Raw genomic sequence first — 19,726 nt, forward strand, 5'->3', positions numbered from 1 at the left:
ACACAGGTGTCAAACATGCAGCCCGGGGGCCAAATCTGGCCCGCCAAAGAGTCCAATCCGGTCTGCTGGATGAAATTTGTGAAATGCAAAAATGACACTAAGATATTAACGATCAATGGTGTCAAAATCATTTTAATTCAGGTTCCACATACAGACACATACAGTCCAATTAGATTTCAAGTGGGTCAGAACCAGTAAAATATTATCATGTTAACTTATAAATAAATTCTCTCTATGTTTTTTTGGTGTAAAAAAAGTAAAATTACCTGAAAATGTTTACATTACCAAACTATACTTTAAAAAAAAAAAAGTGAATAACCTGAACAGATGTGAACAAATGGAAATGTCTTAAGAAAAGTAAACGCAATTTTACCAATATTCTGCCCGTTACTAAATGTTTTGTGTGATTGTAATGCACATGTGTAAATGATAAACTGAGGCAGAATATTATTAAAGTTGCACTTTTTTTTCTGAAGACAATTAAAGTTGTTCATGTTATTCAGATTTTTACAGGAACTTTGTAGATGTAAACCTGATCATAACATAATTTTTAATTTTTTTCACTGTTATTATTTTACTGGCCTGCCCCACTGGAGATCAAATTTGGCTGAAAGTGGCCCCTGAACTAAAATGAGTTTGACACCCCTGTTCTACAACATTGATTCACCGGTAAAACCCATGGAGTTGGATCAATGTCAGTGGATGGACGCAACAAGCCCAGAAACGGATTTTGCGTTCGTTGACCCATCGTTAGATCACTATTTGCATTAAAGGGTGCGCTAAAGGGTGCGTTCACTATTTAACCCAGAAACGAACCCCAGGTAGGGACAGAAAGGAGACAAACCCTTAACTGAAATGGCATTAATCCGTTCCAGCTCCAAAAGTTGAAATATGTCGAGATAATGTCTAGCTAATGAATGACAGTGGAAGGACATACAGTATATATATATATATATATATATATATATATATATATATATATATATATATATATATATATATATATATATTTTTTTTTTTTTTTTTTTTTTTTTTACTTAGCGATATTTTTGCTGAAAAAGTCACTTTTTCTTCATTTTGTTCTTTTTCTGATATAATAATCCTCAACTTTAAGAGTTTTTTTATGAACATCTACGTGATCAGTGGATTAAATATAGGAGAATACCTGATTGCCACTGAAAAAATGCAGACCCCCCCCCAAAAAAAACCACAAAAAACTAGAGGATAATATTGTATCAAATGGTGATAAATCACTTAATAAAGGTTAAATAGAGAGAAAAACTTCTTTGGGAACTGAAACAAAAGTAGCACTGGGTCTTTATGGGTTAATCGTGACTATTTGCCTTTTAGGTTTATTTCCTCATTCAAGGTTTTCTTACCCTAACCCTAACCCCCAAAGGGGAGGCAAGAGGTATTGTTTTCGGTTCGGTTGTTTGTTTATTTGTTTGTTTGTCAACATTCTAGGAACAAAACTATTGACTGAATTCATACCACACTGGGTTTATAGATTGCCAGTGAACCAGTAGCCCACCCCCCCCACCCCACCCCATTTACTTAAAATGGGTGGAATTCCATATGTCTGTAGCAGCAAATCTATTGGTTGAATTCATTCTAAATTGGGTAAATAATTGGTGTAAAATACAGTTTGTCATCTTTTCATAGCCATCAGATATGACCCATTTGGACGTTCAGAGGCTCCGAAGTTACCATGGAAACACTGTCATCTTCTACAACATTGATTCACTAGTAAAACCCATGGAGTTGGATCAATGACAGTGGATGGACGCAACGAGCCCAGAAACGGATTTTGCGTTCGTTAAGCCTCTGCGTTCGTTGACCCATCGTTAGCACACTATTCGCGTTGAAGGGTACGCTAACGGGTGCGTTCACTATTTAACCCAGAAACGAACTCCAGGTAGGGACAGAAAGGAGACAAACCCTTAACTGAAATGGCATTAATCCGTTCCAGCTCCAAAAGTCGAAATAAGTCCAGATAATGTCTAGCTAATGAATGGACACACACTTATTTTTTACTTGGCGATATTTTTGCTAAAAAAGTCACTTTGTCTTCATTTTGTTCTTTTTCTGACATAATAATCCTCAACTTTAAGAGTTTTTTATGAACATCTTCGTGATCAGTGGATTAAATATAGGAAAAATACCTGATTGTCAGTGGAAAAAATGAAAAAAAAAAAAAAAAAAAATGGGATAAGTAGGTCAAAGTTCACATTTTTTATGTTTTTTTTTTATTATTTTTTTTTTTTTCCATTTACTTATAATGGGGCAAAATTTTTAATATCTGTAGCAGCAAAACTATCAGTTGAATTCATACCAAAATTGGTTTATAGATTGCCAGTGACCCAGAATAGATATCACTGTATTTTTGGGAAAAATAGGTTGAAGTTTAATTTTTTATAATTTTTTAAAATCTTTTTTTCCCTCGTTTACTAAAAAGGGCGAAATTTCAAATGTCTGTAGCAGCAAATCTGTCGGTTGAATTCATACCAAATTGGGTAAATAATTGGTGTAAAATACAATTTTTCATCTTTTCTTGGTCATCACATATGACCCATTTGGATGTTCAGAGGCTCCGAAGTTACCATGGAAACACTGTCATCTTCTACAACATTGATTCACCAGTAAAACCCATGGAGTTGGATCAATGACAGTGGATGGACGCAACGAGCCCAGAAACGGATTTTGCGTTCGTTAAGCCTCTGCGTTCGTTGACCCATCGTTAGCACACTATTCGCGTTGAAGGGTACGCTAACGGGTGCGTTCACTATTTAACCCAGAAACGAACTCCAGGTAGGGACAGAAAGGAGACAAACCCTTAACTGAAATAGCATTAATCCGATCCAGCTCCAAAAGTCGAAATAAGTCCAGATAATGTCTAGCTAATGAATGGACACACACTTATTTTTTACTTGGCGATATTTTTGCTAAAAAAGTCACTTTTTCTTCATTTTGTTCTTTTTCTGACATAATAATCCTCAACTTTAAGAGTTTTTTATGAACATCTTCGTGATCAGTGGATTAAATATAGGAAAATACCTGATTGTCAGTGAAAAAATGAAAAAAAAAATGGGATAAGTAGGTCAAAGTTCACATTTTTTATGTTTTTTTTTTATTTATTTTTTTTTTCCATTTACTTATAATGGGGCAAAATTTTTAATATCTGTAGCAGCAAAACTATCAGTTGAATTCATACCAAAATTGGTTTATAGATTGCCAGTGACCCAGAATAGATATCACTGTATTTTTGGGAAAAATAGGTTGAAGTTTAATTTTTTATAATTTTTTAAAATCTTTTTTTCCCTCGTTTACTAAAAAGGGTGATATTTAGTGATATTTTTGCTAAAAAAAGTCACTTTTTCTTCATTTTGTTCTTTTTCTGATATAATAATCCTCAACTTTAAGAGTTTTTTATGAACATCTTCGTGATCAGTGGATTAAATATAGGAAAATACCTGACTGTCAGTGAAAAAATGAAAAAAAAAAAAAAAAATAAAAAAAAAAAAAAACATTTTGGGATCAGTAGGTCAAAGGTTCACATTTTTTATGATTTTTTTAATTCTTTTTTTTTTTTTTTTTTTCCCATTTACTTATAATGGGGCAACATTCCAAATGTCTGTAGCAGCAAAACTATTTGTTGAATTCATACCAAAATCAGTTTATAGATTGCCAGTGACCCAGAATAGATATCACTGTATTTTTGGGAAAAATAGGTTGAAGTTTAATTTTTTATAAATTTTTAAAATCTTTTTTTCCCCCGTTTACTAAAAAGGGCAAAATTTCAAATGTCTGTAGCAGCAAAACTATTGGTTGAATTCATACCAAATTGGGGTTATACATTGCCAGTGACCCAGAATAGATGTGGTTACATTTTGGGAAAAGTAGGTCCAAGTTCAAATTTTTAATGATTTTTTTTTTTTTTTTTAACATTTTTCTCCCATGTCCTTATAATGGCCGAAATTTCAAATCTCTATAAAAACATCAATTATGTTTGAATTTACTTCAAACTTGGCACATATATAGAAGCAAGTGATATGCTGACATCAGCACATGCATAGACATAATGACGTCAGGTGGATCGATGCTAAAATAAGCTACAATACGTGTAAGGGGCGGGGTTTGTTGTGCCTGGAACCACTTGTTTATAATGATTGATGGTCTCAGTTAGAGTGGAGTAAAACATATAGGGCACAATACTCAAAAAAAAAAAAAAAAAAATAGTGATTTGTAAAGGTTGTTCAGGTGAATAAGAGAATGCAGTGGACATGAAGTGTGAGAGCCGCTTGCTAATGACGCTAGGTTTTCAATGCATGCTCCAGTAATATGCCCCAGGGGTCTGTACTGGGGCCCCTCCTCTTTATCATTTACCTCCTTCCCCTTGGCAATATTTTCCGGAAATACAATATCAATTTTCACTGTTACACAGATGACACCCAGCTCTACCTCACCTGCAAACCCACCTCCTCCCTCCCACCCTCCTCCCTCACTGATTTCTTGGCAGACATAAAATCCTGGTTCGCTTCCAATTTTCTCAAACTAAACAGTGACAAAACCGAGGTTCTCCTCGTTGGCACAAAATCCACTTTATCCAAAACCAATAGTTTTTCTCTTACCATTGACAACTCCATGGTCTCCCCTTCCCCAAAAGTTAAGAGTCTGGGTGTCATCCTCGACAGTACTCTATCTTTTCAATCCCACATCAATAACATCACTCGGTCTGCATACTTCCACCTACGTAACATTAACCGCCTCCGCCCCTCCCTCACCCCCCATACCACTGCTATCCTTGTTCACAGCCTTGTCACCTCTCGTCTGGATTATTGTAACTCTCTCCTCTTTGGTCTCCCACACAAATCCCTCCATAAACTTCAATTAGTTCAGAACTCTGCTGCTCGCATCATCACCAGGACCCCCTCCACTAACCACATCACTCCTGTCCTCCAACAGCTCCACTGACTCCCAGTTAAGATCCAGATTGAATTTAAAATCCTTCTAATGACATTCAAGTCCATCCATAACCTGGCCCCTCCATATCTGTCTGACCTACTTAATGTTGCCACTCCCTCTCGTACCCTCAGATCTTCCTCCTCCATCCACCTCACTGTTCCCTCTGCCCGTCTCACCACCATGGGGAGCAGAGCATTCAGCCGCTCTGCTCCCCAGCTCTGGAACTCCTTGCCACCGGAGCTCAGAAACACAACTTCACTTCCTCTCTTCAAATCCAGACTCAAAACCCATCTGTTTAGGACCTCTTTCTCTTTGTGAACACAACTGCACTGTCCAAATTTTTAACCTGCCTTTTATTTTTACTCTGCTTTATTGTTTGTTTTTAACTCTCCTGTTTTACTGTATGGTGTCCTTGAGTGCCAAGAAAGGCGCCTATAAATAAAATGTATTATTATTATAGAAGGCGTTTGACAGAACCATGCTATAGCTGAGTTATGGTAAACAAATCCTTTGGTGATTTTTACAAACTGCACAGACTTTCTTGTAAATTGCTTGTCAGTTTAATGAATGCTGCTTGCTCATGAGTGTAGCTTTATGTGTGAAATTCAGATCATTAACATAACTGATGTCCCCAGAATGCTGCAGCATTAGCTCTACAGCCACCTGAACAGATGCATTTGTGTTTCATTTACACACACAAAAAAAAAAAAAAACATACACACAAATAAATAAATAAATAAATAAACAGAGCATGAAGGCCTGTTCTTATAAATTAGCAGATGAAAACGTAACATCGGTGTTAGTACAGTAATTAGTCGGCTGACAAATATTTAAAAAATATTATTACTGCTGTCAGTGCCGGTAAAATAAACCACTACTCTGCTATGTGCCGTTGCTTGTGATTATTCATCAGTAAAAGTTAGGGCCCGTTGTAGGTATGAACCCTTAAAATTTGACATTTTCTGCGATATCCCTCAGAAATACGATCAGTTCAGGAAGATTAGAATAATTATCGCTGTGCTAAACACATTTTCGAGTTGTTAAATCGCCGTCCGCGTCATCATTATTTCCATAATCGGAATGACTCATTGTCAGTTTATGTTATGTTGTTATGGTACATTTATGGGTTTGTCTAGTATAACAGTCAGCTGAGGAGAGCGATGCGTTCAAGTACCAGTCTGATGGATAACACTGCACTTATAGATCTGGTGTATTCGAGTGTATGTGTGTATTCAGGGAGTGCTGTTCTTTTGTGGAGGCGTGTAGCGTCACATTATCTAATAGTCATTATCTAATGGTGTAATATATAATAATGTACATTTTTTTTCACCTCATTTTGTAATAACTTATACATACTGTGTCTTCTAAATTTCAGTGCACCAGTAAGTTTCTTATCAGTAATACTTAATTAGTTCAGCTTCTGTGTGTAGCGTGTAAACACATTCTCCATTATAATGAATACAGTTACATTTGGTTTAGGTTTGACCAATGAAACATCCTACTATTTTTTTTTTTCTTTTTTTAAGAATTCTAATTCAGCTGGAATGCTTAATGTTGTTATGATAGTATGATGTTTTTTCCAATCAAGGCATAAATTTTGATGGTTTATTATATAATTCACCAAATTATTACATTTCCTCCCAAAAAATAAATAAATAAATAAATAAATAAATAAAAATAAAAATAAAAGTATGTAGTGCTGCATTATGTTGGCGCAATATGTAATAATGTAATAATTATTCACCCCATATGTAGTAACATGCTGCATTTTATAATAAAATTCTTGAGTGCCTTCTGGAATAAACTTTGCTGCATTTTGTAATAACTTATTACATTTTGCAACAGTTATTCCAAAATGCAGGTGTAGCACCTTTTTTTTTTTTTTTTTTTTAAAGAAAATGTAATAATTTGGTATTTTTTGTAATAAACCATTGAAACCCATTATAATGAATACAGTTACATTTGATTTAGGTTTGACCAATGAAACATCCTACTAGTTTTTGAAAAAATGAATTCTAATTAAGCTGGAATGCTTAATGTTGTTCTGCTGGTATGATGATTTTTCAAATCAAGGTATCAATTTTGATGGTTTATTACATAATGCACCAAATTATTACATTTCCTTTAAAAACAAAAGTGCTTCATCCGCATTTTGAAATAACTGCTGCAATATGTAACAAGTGGTTTCAGGACCAACAAACCCCACCCCTCACATGTATTGTATTGTATTTTGGAATCGATCCAGCTGATGTCATCATGTTTATGCATGTGCTGATGTCAGCATATCAGTTGCCTCTACATGTGTGCCAAGTTTGAAGTAAACTGAAACAAAATTCATGTTTTTACAGATGTGAATTTTTGGTCATTATAAGTAAATGGGAGGAAAAAAAAGATTTAAAAATTCATAAAATATTTGAATTTTGACCTACATTTCCAAAAATGTAATCACATCTATTCTGGGTCACTGGCAATATGTAAACCAAATTTAGCATGGATTCAATCAATAGTTTGGCTGCTACAGACATGTGAAATTTCACCCTTTATTAATAAATGGGGGAAAAAGATTTTAAAAAATTATAAAAATTGAAACTTTGACCTATTTTTCCCAAAATATAATGACATCTACTATGGGCCACTGGCAATATATACACCAAATTTGATATGAATTCAGCCAATAGTTTTGCTGCTACAGATGTTTGAAATTTTGCCCCATTATAAGTAAATGGCGGGAAAAAAAAGCTTTTAAAAATTCATTAAAAATGTGAACTTTGACCTACTGTTCCCAAAATGTAATCACATCAATTCTGGGTCACTGGCAATCTGGAAACCGAATTAAGTATGGATTCAATCAATAGTTTTGCTGCTACAGATATTTGAAATTTCGCCCTTCATAAGTAAATGGGGGAAAAAAAGATTTTAAAAAATCATAAAAATTGAAACTTCGAGGTATTTTTCCCAAAATATAAAGACATCTCTTCTGGGTCACTGGCAATATATAAAACAAATTAAGCATGAATTCAACCAAGAGTTTTGTTGCTACAGACATTTAAAATTTCACTCCATTTTAAGTAAATGGGGAAGAAAAAGCTTTTAAAAATTCATAAAAAATGTGAACTTTGACCTACTGTTCCCAAAATGTAATCACATCAATTCTGGGTCACTGGCAATCTTTAAACCAAATTTGGTATGAATTCAACCAATAGTTTGGCTGCTACAGACATGTGAAACTTCACCTTTATAAGTAAATGGGGGAAAAAAAAGATTTTAAAAATTCATAAAAATTGAAACTTCAACCTATTTTTCCCAAAATATAATGGCATCTACTCTGGGTCACTGGCAATATATAAACCAAATTTGGTATGAATTCAACCTATAGTTTTGCTGCTACAGACGTTTGAAATTTTGCCCCATTATAAATAAATGGGGAAAAAAAAAGCTTGTAAAAATTCATTAAAAATGTGAACTTTGACCTACTGGTCCCGAAATGTAATCAGATCTATTCTGGGTCACTGGCAATCTGTAAACTGAATTTAGTATGGATTCAATCAACAGTTTTGTTGCTACAGACGTGTGAAACTTCGCCTTTACAAGTAAAAGGGGGAAAAAAAAGATTTTAAAAATTCATAAAAATTTTAAACTTCGACCTATTTTTCCCAAAATATAATGACATCTATTCTGGGTCACTGGCAATATATAAACCAAATTTGGTATGAATTAAACCAATAGTTTTGCTGCTACATACATTTGAAATTTTGCCCCATTATAAGTAAATGGGGAAAAAAAAAAAAACATTTAAAAATTCATAAAAAATGTGAACTTTGACCTACTGTTCCCAAAATGTAATCAGATCTCTTCTGGGTCACTGGCAATCTATAAACCCAATTTGGTATGAATTCAACAAATAGTTTTGCTGCTAGAGTGTTAACAATCAAACAAACCGAACCAAAAACAATACCCCTTGCCTCCACTTCGGGTGGCGGGGTAATAAGTTATTCCAAAATGTGGCAAAATTTATAACAAAATGTGATCAAGAATTGTCAAGAAATGCGGCATATTATTATAAAATGTGGCGTTATTATATAATGAAGTGAAAAATGATAACATGATTACATATCGCACCATGATTACATAATTACAGGGTGCGACGCAGACACACCACCGTACATCTGTCTTGCCGTTCGTGTGAATCTGTTTGCGAAACAGACGAAAGGAAAAGGCAGACTTGTCGAGGTTTTCTTTTTTGTTTTTTTTTCACTTCTCCCTCTCAGTGTGTTTATTTGTGTGAAGCATTGATTAGCGCAGTGAACAATCAGCAGCAGCAGCAGCATGAACTCACTGACAGACAGACAGAGAGTATTTGCCCATTGACCATACGCAGCCCATTAAGCAGCAATCAACCTTCCCTGTCCTGTTTAGTATTCCTGAAGAATGCCCGACAGCTACAAAGCAGAGACATGAATATACCAACTTGTGCCAAGGATACAAAAGCACTGCAGGGTGAAATAGAAAAAGTATATAACCCGAAGACTCCATAAGGATGTGGATTTAACCCATAAACACCCAAACAGCCACTGGCAACAAAAACCATCGACTGATCTAAACTGTTTAATACCTGTTGATCCACTTATCCTATCAATACATGTAAATAATTGGTGTAAAATACAGTTTCTCATCTTTTCATGGTCATCAGATACGACCCATTTGGACTTTCAGAGGCTCCGTAGTTACCGTGGAAACACCAATATCTTTTCCAACATTGATTCACCAGTACAAACCCAGGTTTTGAAGATTTCTGCAGAAATTAGTTGCTGAAAGTCACATGCTAATAATAATAATAATAATAATAATAATAATAATAATAATAATAATAATAATAATAATAATAATAATAATAACAATAATAATAATAATAATAATAATAATAATAATAATAATAATCGGCTAGAATTTACTTAGGGGGTCAAATGTGTGGCCATTTTTGTCAGAAAAAAAGTTTTAAGAAATGCATAGAACTGTGTTGAAATGATGCTAATCCATTTGTGCACAGACTACTGATATTATTTGACAGTGGAAGCTCTATTTTCAGAAATATTGGATTTTGAATAGCACGTGTATGTGAAAACTTTTGCTGGTGGACGGACGTGACATTACCCATGATGCTCTGGTCAGTACCAGTACTTTATTAGTAATAAACTTATATACTTACTGTTGCTAATTCTCCTCTTATTCATAAATGTTAGTATTGTGGATCTAAAACAATATGTGACATGGTTGTTCCAGATCCCATCATACTGATGCTCGGCAGCCATGTCACCGTTTCCACAAATGATCCCTGTGCAAAAACTAGGATCAGAATTATTTATTGTATAGTTTATCATTAGACTAAAGAGGAAATAACAATATAGAATTGTTATTTCTTTATAAAAATGCTTATTATTAGAAAACTGTTGATTTAAAAAGTGACGTGTGACATTGTTAATGTATGTATTGGCGTAACATAAGCAGGATGGATCAGCACCATACTCCATATTGAACCTGTAAAAATAAAACATGTGATATGTAGGATAGAATCTTGTAAGAAAAATTGGGGAATCTAAAAGAATAGAATATTTGTTTTTCACGTAAATTCAGTTCAAATAGAACTTGGCCATTTGTGACATGAAAATAACGCATTAATTGTGATGAAATTGGACATTTTTGACCTGAAAACATAGTTCATATGAGCATCAACATGTTGCAACAGAACTGAAATCCTGTAAATTTGCAGAACTTGCATTTACCAACACAAAGTTCCTTTTCACCTATATACATTTCTTATGCACAAGGACATAAAAAAGACCTCTAAGCAAATTTTAGCCATAATAATAATAATAATAATAATAATAATAATAATAATAATAATAATAATAATAATAATAATAATATATCTGAAATTAAGCTTGAACTATTTTCGTCGTGACTTCCAAATGGAATTTTTTTTCTACAACTAACTTTTTCTCTGTGATTTTTAGCTATTTATTATTATAGACTCTGCATTTTTCCTTGAAAATCAAGTATTTTACGATATTATTTACTGATCATGTGGATGTTTGTAAAAGTTAAAAGTATGTTATTATATTAAAACAGACAAGTTTGAAGAAAAAGTAATTTTTTTTTTCCACTAAATATATCATTACCTGAATGTAAAAAAGTGTCTCCAACTGTCAATCTTCATTGTTTAATTTTTTTTTTTTTTTTTTTAATTTTATTAGTGAATCAACAGTGTTTCCATGTTCAGTATGGAGTCTCTGAACATCCAAATGGGTCATATCTGATGTCACTGAAAAGCTCAAAAAACTTCATTACACCTGAATTATTCACATGTTTAGGTCTTTGACAGTTAATTCCTCTTCTCCAAGGTTCAGCTGAAGTCCACACGCATAGGAAAAATGCAAGAAACTGCATTAGAATTTCACAAATTAAAATTATTTTACCTAAAAAAATACCTTCAGCTGTTACAGAGAGCGAATGTTGTTATTATTCTTTGTCAGAATTCAACCTTGACCTTCAAAAAATTGGAAAAACTCAGGTATAGCTGCAGATTATGGTGGGTGGTTTATTGTGCTTGCTTGTGCTTTGTACCAAAAAGTCCAAAAGAAGAAGAAGAAAAAAAAAAAAAAATCCATCTGTACAAAAATAAAAATTACAGCTTTACACAAAAGCACAAGAACAGGACTCCCAGTACTATATCACGGCAACAGTCAACAGACAACACAGTCAAACCCACAGATATTTTCTCTGATCAAATGTTTGATTTTGCTCCTGTTAAAGAAATTAAAGCTGCAATGCGTGATGGTTTTTGGATGGCGTTGGATAAAAAAAAATCCATGAGGACCTTTCAGTATCCTCATAAGACCCAGCTGTGGGTTTTCTGTCCACATTTGTGGACAAGAGTTTCCAAACTTTATACAAAAAAAAAAAAAGAAAGGAAAACTGTCCACGGCAAAGGACATTCCATTAAAATTTTAAAAACTGCATCTGAAAAAACTGTTGCATCATGAAAAGAGAAACTATTTTTCAGATAAAACACATTTTTTTTGACGTGTGCATACAAAAATTTGCATGTAACACAGTATAAAAAGGACACAAAAATTACACGCTACTATCGAAGTAAATATGCAAGGCAGAGTGTTTCACAAAAATGTTGCAAAATCACTTGCGATTTATATATTTAAATGGCAGGTTCCGCGTGTAATGTGAGTGGACACAGTGGGTTACACACGAAACCTGGAATGAGACTGATGCATGAAAAACCCAAATGTCTGGATTAGAAAAACCACGAGGATCGACAAATTTAACACAGCGTCTTTCTTTATAGTCTGTATAAGACCATTTACAGCCATGTTTTCCAGATGAAATGCACTGACACCAAGGTAGCTTTTCATGTCCAAATTTTGGTCCTATTTTTGGCCCCTATATCTTATTTTAGAAAATCATTATTTTTGGGATGGCTCAGACCAAGACAATATTTCTTTTGCCTTTATCTAAAGTCATCATTAGGTGCATCTTGGGGGGGGGTATGTCTAAATTTCTGTTTTATTGTTGGGTTTAAAAAGCTGGTAAAGTGTCCGATACCAAAATAAACCCAGTTTCATGGAAAGACCCATCTGTTAATGTTGGTTTATGTCAGTGTTTCTTAAAAAGTGGGGCGGGCCCCCCCGGGGGGGTGCGAAGGCTTGCCATGGGGGGCATGGGATCATTCCTAGGTGTTTATTTTTTCTTCAGGTTCGAACATGTAGCAGGTGGAACTAATGTTTTAGCGTTGGAGGAACCCTGGACTCATTTTAGGGACGTGCAACAAACAAATCTACTGCCATGGTGATCTGTCACTAGACTAGTCAAAGAGTTTAGGTTTGGAGAGTGGACAAGGATTGGACTGGAAAAGAAAAATGTGCAATGTTTCTGTTTTTGCACAGTTTGTACAGTTTGCACTTTGATGTTCTCAGATGTGCAACATAAACAGGTTCATTGCAGCCACTGATATTGTTAAAATGTTCATCTTTGTTACCAAAATGTGTTTGTTGTTCTAAAAAAAAAGTACCGTAAATTCCGGACTATAAGCCGCTACTTTTTTCCCACGCTTTAAACACTGCGGCTTATACTCCGACGCGACTTATGCGACGATTTTCCCTTATTGCTGCCACACCCCAGGGAAGAATCTGTCTATTGTTACCAGGTATGCAGGAATGGATAACATTAACAACTTACCTTATAAAGTTAATATTAACACACACAAAAGGGGAACTTTTAAGGAAAAATAGTAAACCTTCAAATGTTAATATTGTTTCACAAATATACAAAACAAAACTCTGAATGAAAACACCCAATAAAACTCTCCAGAGACCGTCATAAATTTAAAGCATGTCAGAGTTCATGCACATGTCGTGCGTAATGTTAAATGAAAATGATATTACAACAGATGTAATTACTTGTTTTTAATCTTTATATTTTAAAAATAAATTAAAAGTCCTACTCTAACGAAAAACAAAAATTTGTTCACTTTCAAGTGTCTTTCAAGTCATTTTAAGTCTGTGAATCCACAGCCGGCGCAAACGCAAGTTAATCCCGTATCGGCATGAATCCAAAGGAAACCCCGATAAGTCCACCGACAAAAAAAAAAAGAAAGAGAAAATGTGCTTTTTTTAACTATCCTTTTATTGCCTCGTTTTTTGTCTTTTGTTTTTTAATCATCATATTAACAACGAATCAGCCTATAGATATGACAGCAAGCTCACACATATCATACCCATTTACATACAGGGAAGAATTTCATTTGAACTCGAAGAAAACCTTTATCCAATTACCGTCCAGTTTTGACGCAATGAAAAAAAAGGTTCCACTCGGTCCCATAGACTCCCATAGAAGCCAGGCTTCAACGGGGAAATGCACTGACCATAGATCGTATGAGGAAACAACGCAACGGGAATGTACGAGAAGTGAACAACATGGAGTCTGATGATCTGTGATAAAGCTGATTCTGGACGAACTCGTCTGTGAGATGAACGTGTTTTAACACATGTGTAGTCAATGAAATGTCAACACAACCAAATATATTTAACCATTTAATTTTCGGAATGATAGGGGAAGCCGGGCTTCTCTTGCAGTCTATGAGAAATCGCCACTGGTGGACACCCGCGGCTTATAAACCGGCGCGGCTTATACCTGTACAGAATTGATTTTCTTTCCAAAATTAGGGTCTGCGGCTTATATTCAGGTGCGGTCTGTAGTCTGGAATTTACGGTACCTTATTGTCATAGTTGTAAGATAATTACACATTTCCTATTTTTATTTTTGAAAAATAACGTCTCAGGGAGCAGTCTTGTTGAGTTCATTTGTATTGTTCAATCAAAAATCTACGTTATTACCTCCGCCAAGGAGGTTATGTTTTTGCCAGGGTTTGTTTGTTTGTTTGTCTGTCTGTTAGTGTGCAACATAACTCAAAAAGTTATGGACAGATTTTGATGAAATTTTCAGAGTTTGTTGGAAATGGGATAAGGAAGAAATGATTAACTTTTGGGGGTGATCCGGAAGAAATCCTGGATTCTGGATCACTTTGAAATTTTCGTTAACATTGTGGTAAATGGGGCCAAAATTTTCGTTTCCCAATATCTCGCTTAATTATTGACTAAAACTCATGAAATTTAACTCAGGAATTGACAATGGGGTCCTCTATCACATTTCAAAGGCTGATCCGGATCTGATCCAGAAGGCGGATTTTATTTTAAAAAATAAATGTAGGATTTGTATCACCGATTATGTGGGGAATTTTTGCGCTTGGCGGAGGTCTGTGCTCTCCGAGTGCTTTTCTAGTTTTTAATTTGCACAACAAATTATTCAAGGAAAAGCAAAAAGTATTCTAACGATATTGATGTTTCTTTCAATAAAATTAATAATTGCACCACAGATACAATGTTGTTTGGGTTGAGGGGGGCTTGGAGATTTTTTGTGCTCCAAAGGGGGGGCCCGACCGAAAAAGATTGAGAACCGCTGGTTTATGTTGACAACTTCCTTGACTCTACCGTTAAACAATTATTTTATTCCTTTCCATTCTTTATTATAAGTTACAATAAGTACTACACTACTGACCTCCTGTATCCTGAAGGAGTTCTTTATGATGTCAAAGTCAATCATAATGCATTGGTTTTTCAAGGTGCTCGAGGAAATAATGCTCCTGTGTGTCAGCTCTTGTGAGTTATTGAACTGACAACTAGTTCTTGACCTTTTATTGATTCCTACTTGAACCCATTGATCCTCAATTCATCCTTAGAGACTTGAACATTGTGTCACTGCTCATTCTTAATACAATAACGATAAATGAAGTAGGAATGTGGGGGAAAAAAAAAAAGGAAATTCTTAGAAATTCTTCAGGTACAACACAAGCATTGAGCGCTCACTCCTATAACATATACCTACAATTTGTGGCCTGTCAGGATAATATCTTTGTTGACATTTCCAGATTTGTCACACTGGCAAAATTGCACACACTCTCCCCTCAGGTGATTCTGTTTGGCTCGAATACCGCCGCTGTTTGCTCCCAGTCAATCAAAATGTTGTCTTTCCGAGAGACAAAGGGTCCGCGTGTAACGCTGTCTGATAACCTCTCGCTTAACCTCACAATGAAAATCTAAATTGGATCACGAATCAACACCAACCCAACCTAAAGCTTTATTTTGCAAATATATAGGCCTTTCATGGTAATCTGTGAGTCAGTCTGTTGCCTGTCGCTGCTGTCAGTGTTAGTGTGTAATCAGTCTTCAATGATTGCCTTGGGCAGCGGTGTCTTATAATAGCATAATAACCAAGAAATAATAACTCCAAATTATCTTCTTGGGGGTGTCAAACTCATTTTAGTTCAGGGGCCATATTCAGCTAAATTTGATCTGAAGTGGGCCGAACCAGAAAAATAATAAAATAATATCCTATAAAAAATGAAAACTCTAATTTTTGTCTTTGTTTTAGTGTAAAAAAACAAAAAACATTAAATTATGAAAATACTTACTTTTATAAACTATCCAAAAAAAAAAAAAAAGAAATTTAAATTAAAAAACATAAGAAAATTTAGTGCAATTTTAACAATATTATTCCTCAACTTATCATTTCACCATGTGCATTATGGATCAGATCTACAAAGACACTAAACACTTAGTAACAGGCAGAAAAAAATGTTAAAATTGTGCTTAATTTTCTTTAGACATTTCAGGTTGTTCATATTTGTTCAGGTTATTCAAATTTTAGTGTTACAGGATAGTTTGTAAATGTAAATATTTTCATAATTTAATGTTATTTTTTGCACTAAAACAAAGAAAAAAAACTAAGTTGTTAATTCTACATTTCATTTGGCTTAATTCAAGATTTTTTTTTTACTTAATTGAAGATTTTTTTTTTTTGGCTTAATTCAAGATTTTTTTTTACTTAACTGAAGTTTTTTTTTTTTTTTTTTTGGCTTAATTCAAGATTTTTTTTTTTAACTTCATTGAATATTTTTTTTGGCTTAATTCAAGATTTTTTTTACTTAATTGAAGATTTTTTTTTTACCTAATTGAAGATTTTTTTTTTTTTTTTTTGGCTTAATTCAAGATTTTTTCCTTAATTCAAGCTATTTTTTTTTTTTTTTTTTTTTTGCTTAAGTCAATTCAAGACTGTGGAATTTTTGCACTTGGCAAAAACATCCCAGGGGCTGAAGTGGACCCTTTGGTGGGCCGCATTTGGCCCCCGGGCCGCATGTTTGACACCCCTGGTGTAACCAATAAAGACCCAAACATCCACCATTGACCAAAACCATCTACTAATGTAAAATATTTAATACCTGTTCCACTAATCCTATCAATATATGTAAACAATTGGTGTAAAATATTGTTTGTCATCTTTTCATGGTCATCAGATATGACTAGGGATGGGAAATTGATAAGAATTTAACGAATCCAATTCCATTATCGATTTTGCTTATCGATCCGATTCCTTATCGATTCTCATTGGGTGAGGGAATAAAAGAGTACAAACGGGTGTGTTTGCATTAACTGTCTTTTATATTTCCATCTCTGCACAGAAAATATAACATATACAGTATGTACAAATAATAACAGATGATGCCAGAACTGGATCGGGGGTGGTGAAACTTAAGACGCTTTACTATGTTTATGTTTACGCATTTGGCAGACGCTTTTTTCCAAAGCGACTTACAGGGGAAACCAATTAAATCACTCAATCAATCAAATTTTATTTATATAGCGCCAGATCACAAGAAAGTTATCTCTTGACATTTTATATATCGAGTTGGTCAAAACCAGACTCTAAGTCAATTCTACAGAAACCCAACAGAATCCTCCAGGAGCAAACACTTGTGACTGGTGACAGTGGCGAGGAAAAACTTCCCTTTAACAGGCAGAAACCTCGAGCAGACCCAGACTCCTGGAGGATGGCCGTCTGCCTTGACCAGTTGGGGTTAAAGAGAGAGGGTAGAGAAGGGGAAAAAGAGAGAGCGATAGAGATAGGGACTGGGGGAGAGGGGGAGAAGGGGGGAGTAGGGGGAGACACATGGAGGCGGTTGAGGATAAGTGAGTGGTGATGATGAGGGCAGGGAAGAGGCCGGACCACCGCAGCAGGTCCAGAGATAATCGTGAAAGAATCTGTGGTTGTCCTGGGAAAAACCTTATTAGAATATTTAAAATGGAATGTTTGAAAGTGCTAGGACAGGAGGTGCTCTCGGAAGAGCTGGGTCTTCAGGAGCTTCTTGAAGATAGGCAGGGATGACTCTGTTCTTGTAGCACTTGGTAGAGCGTTCCACCAACGTGGAACGACCCATGAAAAGAGCCTGGATTGTCTTGTACAAGGTCTGGGGACCACCAGACTACGTTCCCCAGACGAGCGGAGTGGTCGTGGGGCGACATAAGCTTTTATTAGTGCACCTAAGTAGACAGGAGCAGACCCACGGAGAATTTTGTAGGCTAGGATTAAAGATTTGAATTTGATGCGGGCAGCTATGGGTAGCCAGTGTAACTCAATGAGTAAGGGGGTGACATGTGCCCTTTTAGGCTGATTGAAGACCAGACGCGCTGCTGCATTCTGGACCATCTGTAGTGGTTTGACAACACAAGCTGGGAGGCCCGTTAGAAGAGCATTGCAGTAGTCAAGACGGGAGATAACCATAGTCTGCACCAGGAGCTGGGTGGCCTGTTCGGTTAGGTATGGCCTGATCTTTCTTAGGTTGAACAGAGTGAAACGGCATGATCGGGTGACAGAGGCAACGTGATCCGTGAAGGTCAACTGATTATCAATCATGACTCCCAAGTTACGTACTACACTGGTAGGAGCCAGAGGTATGGAGTCAATAGTGATGGAGATGTCCAGCTGTATGGTTGGCTTAGCTGGGAAGACCAGCAGTTCAGTTTTGGACAGGTTCAGCTGAAGGTGATGGGCTTTCATCCATGCAGACCACCAGGGGGTGGTGAAACTTAAGACGCTTTACTAATTCCTCTATTACTGCATTTGCACTACGTGGAACCGGCTCGACTCAGCTCCCATTGTTGTGCATCTCATTTCCTTTCCCCTACCTTCAAAAACTTTTATTTGAGGGCGCAGGATGTTTGTTTCCCGCACCAGAACTGGGCTCAGATGACGTCCTGGTGTTCACTCTGCTGCTACATTCACAAGCATCGCTAAGTAGCGTATCAAATACAGGGTGGGGAAGCAAAATTTACAATATTTTGAGGCAGGGATTGAAAGACAGTGTATGACCAATTAGTTTATTGAAAGTCATGAGAATTTATTTGCCACAAGAAAATTGACATAATAGAAAATGTTTTTATTCTATGTGTCCTCCTTCTTTCTCAATAACTGCCTTCACACGCTTCCTGAAACTTGAAAGTGTTCCTCAAATATTCGGATGACAACTTCTCCCATTCTTCTTTAATAGTATCTTTAAGAAAGTCGACATTGCTGTGTGATGTTCTATTGGTAGCATGTTCTAAAACGCCCCAAATAGCAGAATCCAGAGGGTTTAGATCTGGGCTAGAAGGCGGCCATAAACATGATTCCCAAAAATTGCTAAAGTTGGATTTGTTTCTTTTGTCAACAAGTGTTTTGGTGTTCTTGTGTAAGATTTTAACTTCAAATCATATTTTACTGCATTTCTAACGGTCTTGTTGTCTACCTTAAGTTCAATTGCCATTTTTCTCATGGATTTGGTTGGATCCTTTAGGATTTTGGATTTGAGAGCTTTAATAAAAGCTTTGGTACGTTTTTTGTTGCTTCCTCCACTTCCAGACTTTCTCGTAATAGTTTTGCTCATAGTCATTCTCTTCTTTCCATTATAAACAGTCTTTATGGACACTCCGACTATTTTTGAAATCTCCTTTGGTGTGACGAGTGCATTCAGCAAATCACACACTCTTTGACGTTTGCTTTCCTGATTACTCATATGGGCAAAAGTTTCTGAAAAGGTATGGATAATAGTGTTAGGTATGATTATGACATCAATATATGTTTGGTTTCAAAACAATTGACGTAGTGCCTGCTGAGAAAAAACAACTAAATGTTCATTGTAAATTTTGCTTCCCCACCCTGTACGTGATATTCCTGTAAATGAATCACATGCTGTGGACAAATGTTTGAAGATATTGGAGGAATTTTCCCTTTTTGAAGAAATGGAAGCTTTGCAAGGTGTGCAAGTGGACCTGGTGTCGTCTTTGGAGCATTTCCGCCTCAACTTTGCTACCTTGGCTATGTT

At 35.5% G+C, this 19,726-nt stretch overlaps 1 protein-coding gene across 1 annotated transcript in view; it reads right to left on the reverse strand.

The window, feature by feature from the left end:
• The window catches only part of htr2cl1 (5-hydroxytryptamine (serotonin) receptor 2C, G protein-coupled-like 1), a 402,018-nt gene that overhangs the window by 104,699 nt on the left and 277,593 nt on the right, over positions 1 to 19,726 (reverse strand).

This window comes from Sphaeramia orbicularis, chromosome 18, assembly GCF_902148855.1.
Source record: "Sphaeramia orbicularis chromosome 18, fSphaOr1.1, whole genome shotgun sequence".
Lineage (NCBI taxonomy): Eukaryota > Metazoa > Chordata > Actinopteri > Kurtiformes > Apogonidae > Sphaeramia > Sphaeramia orbicularis.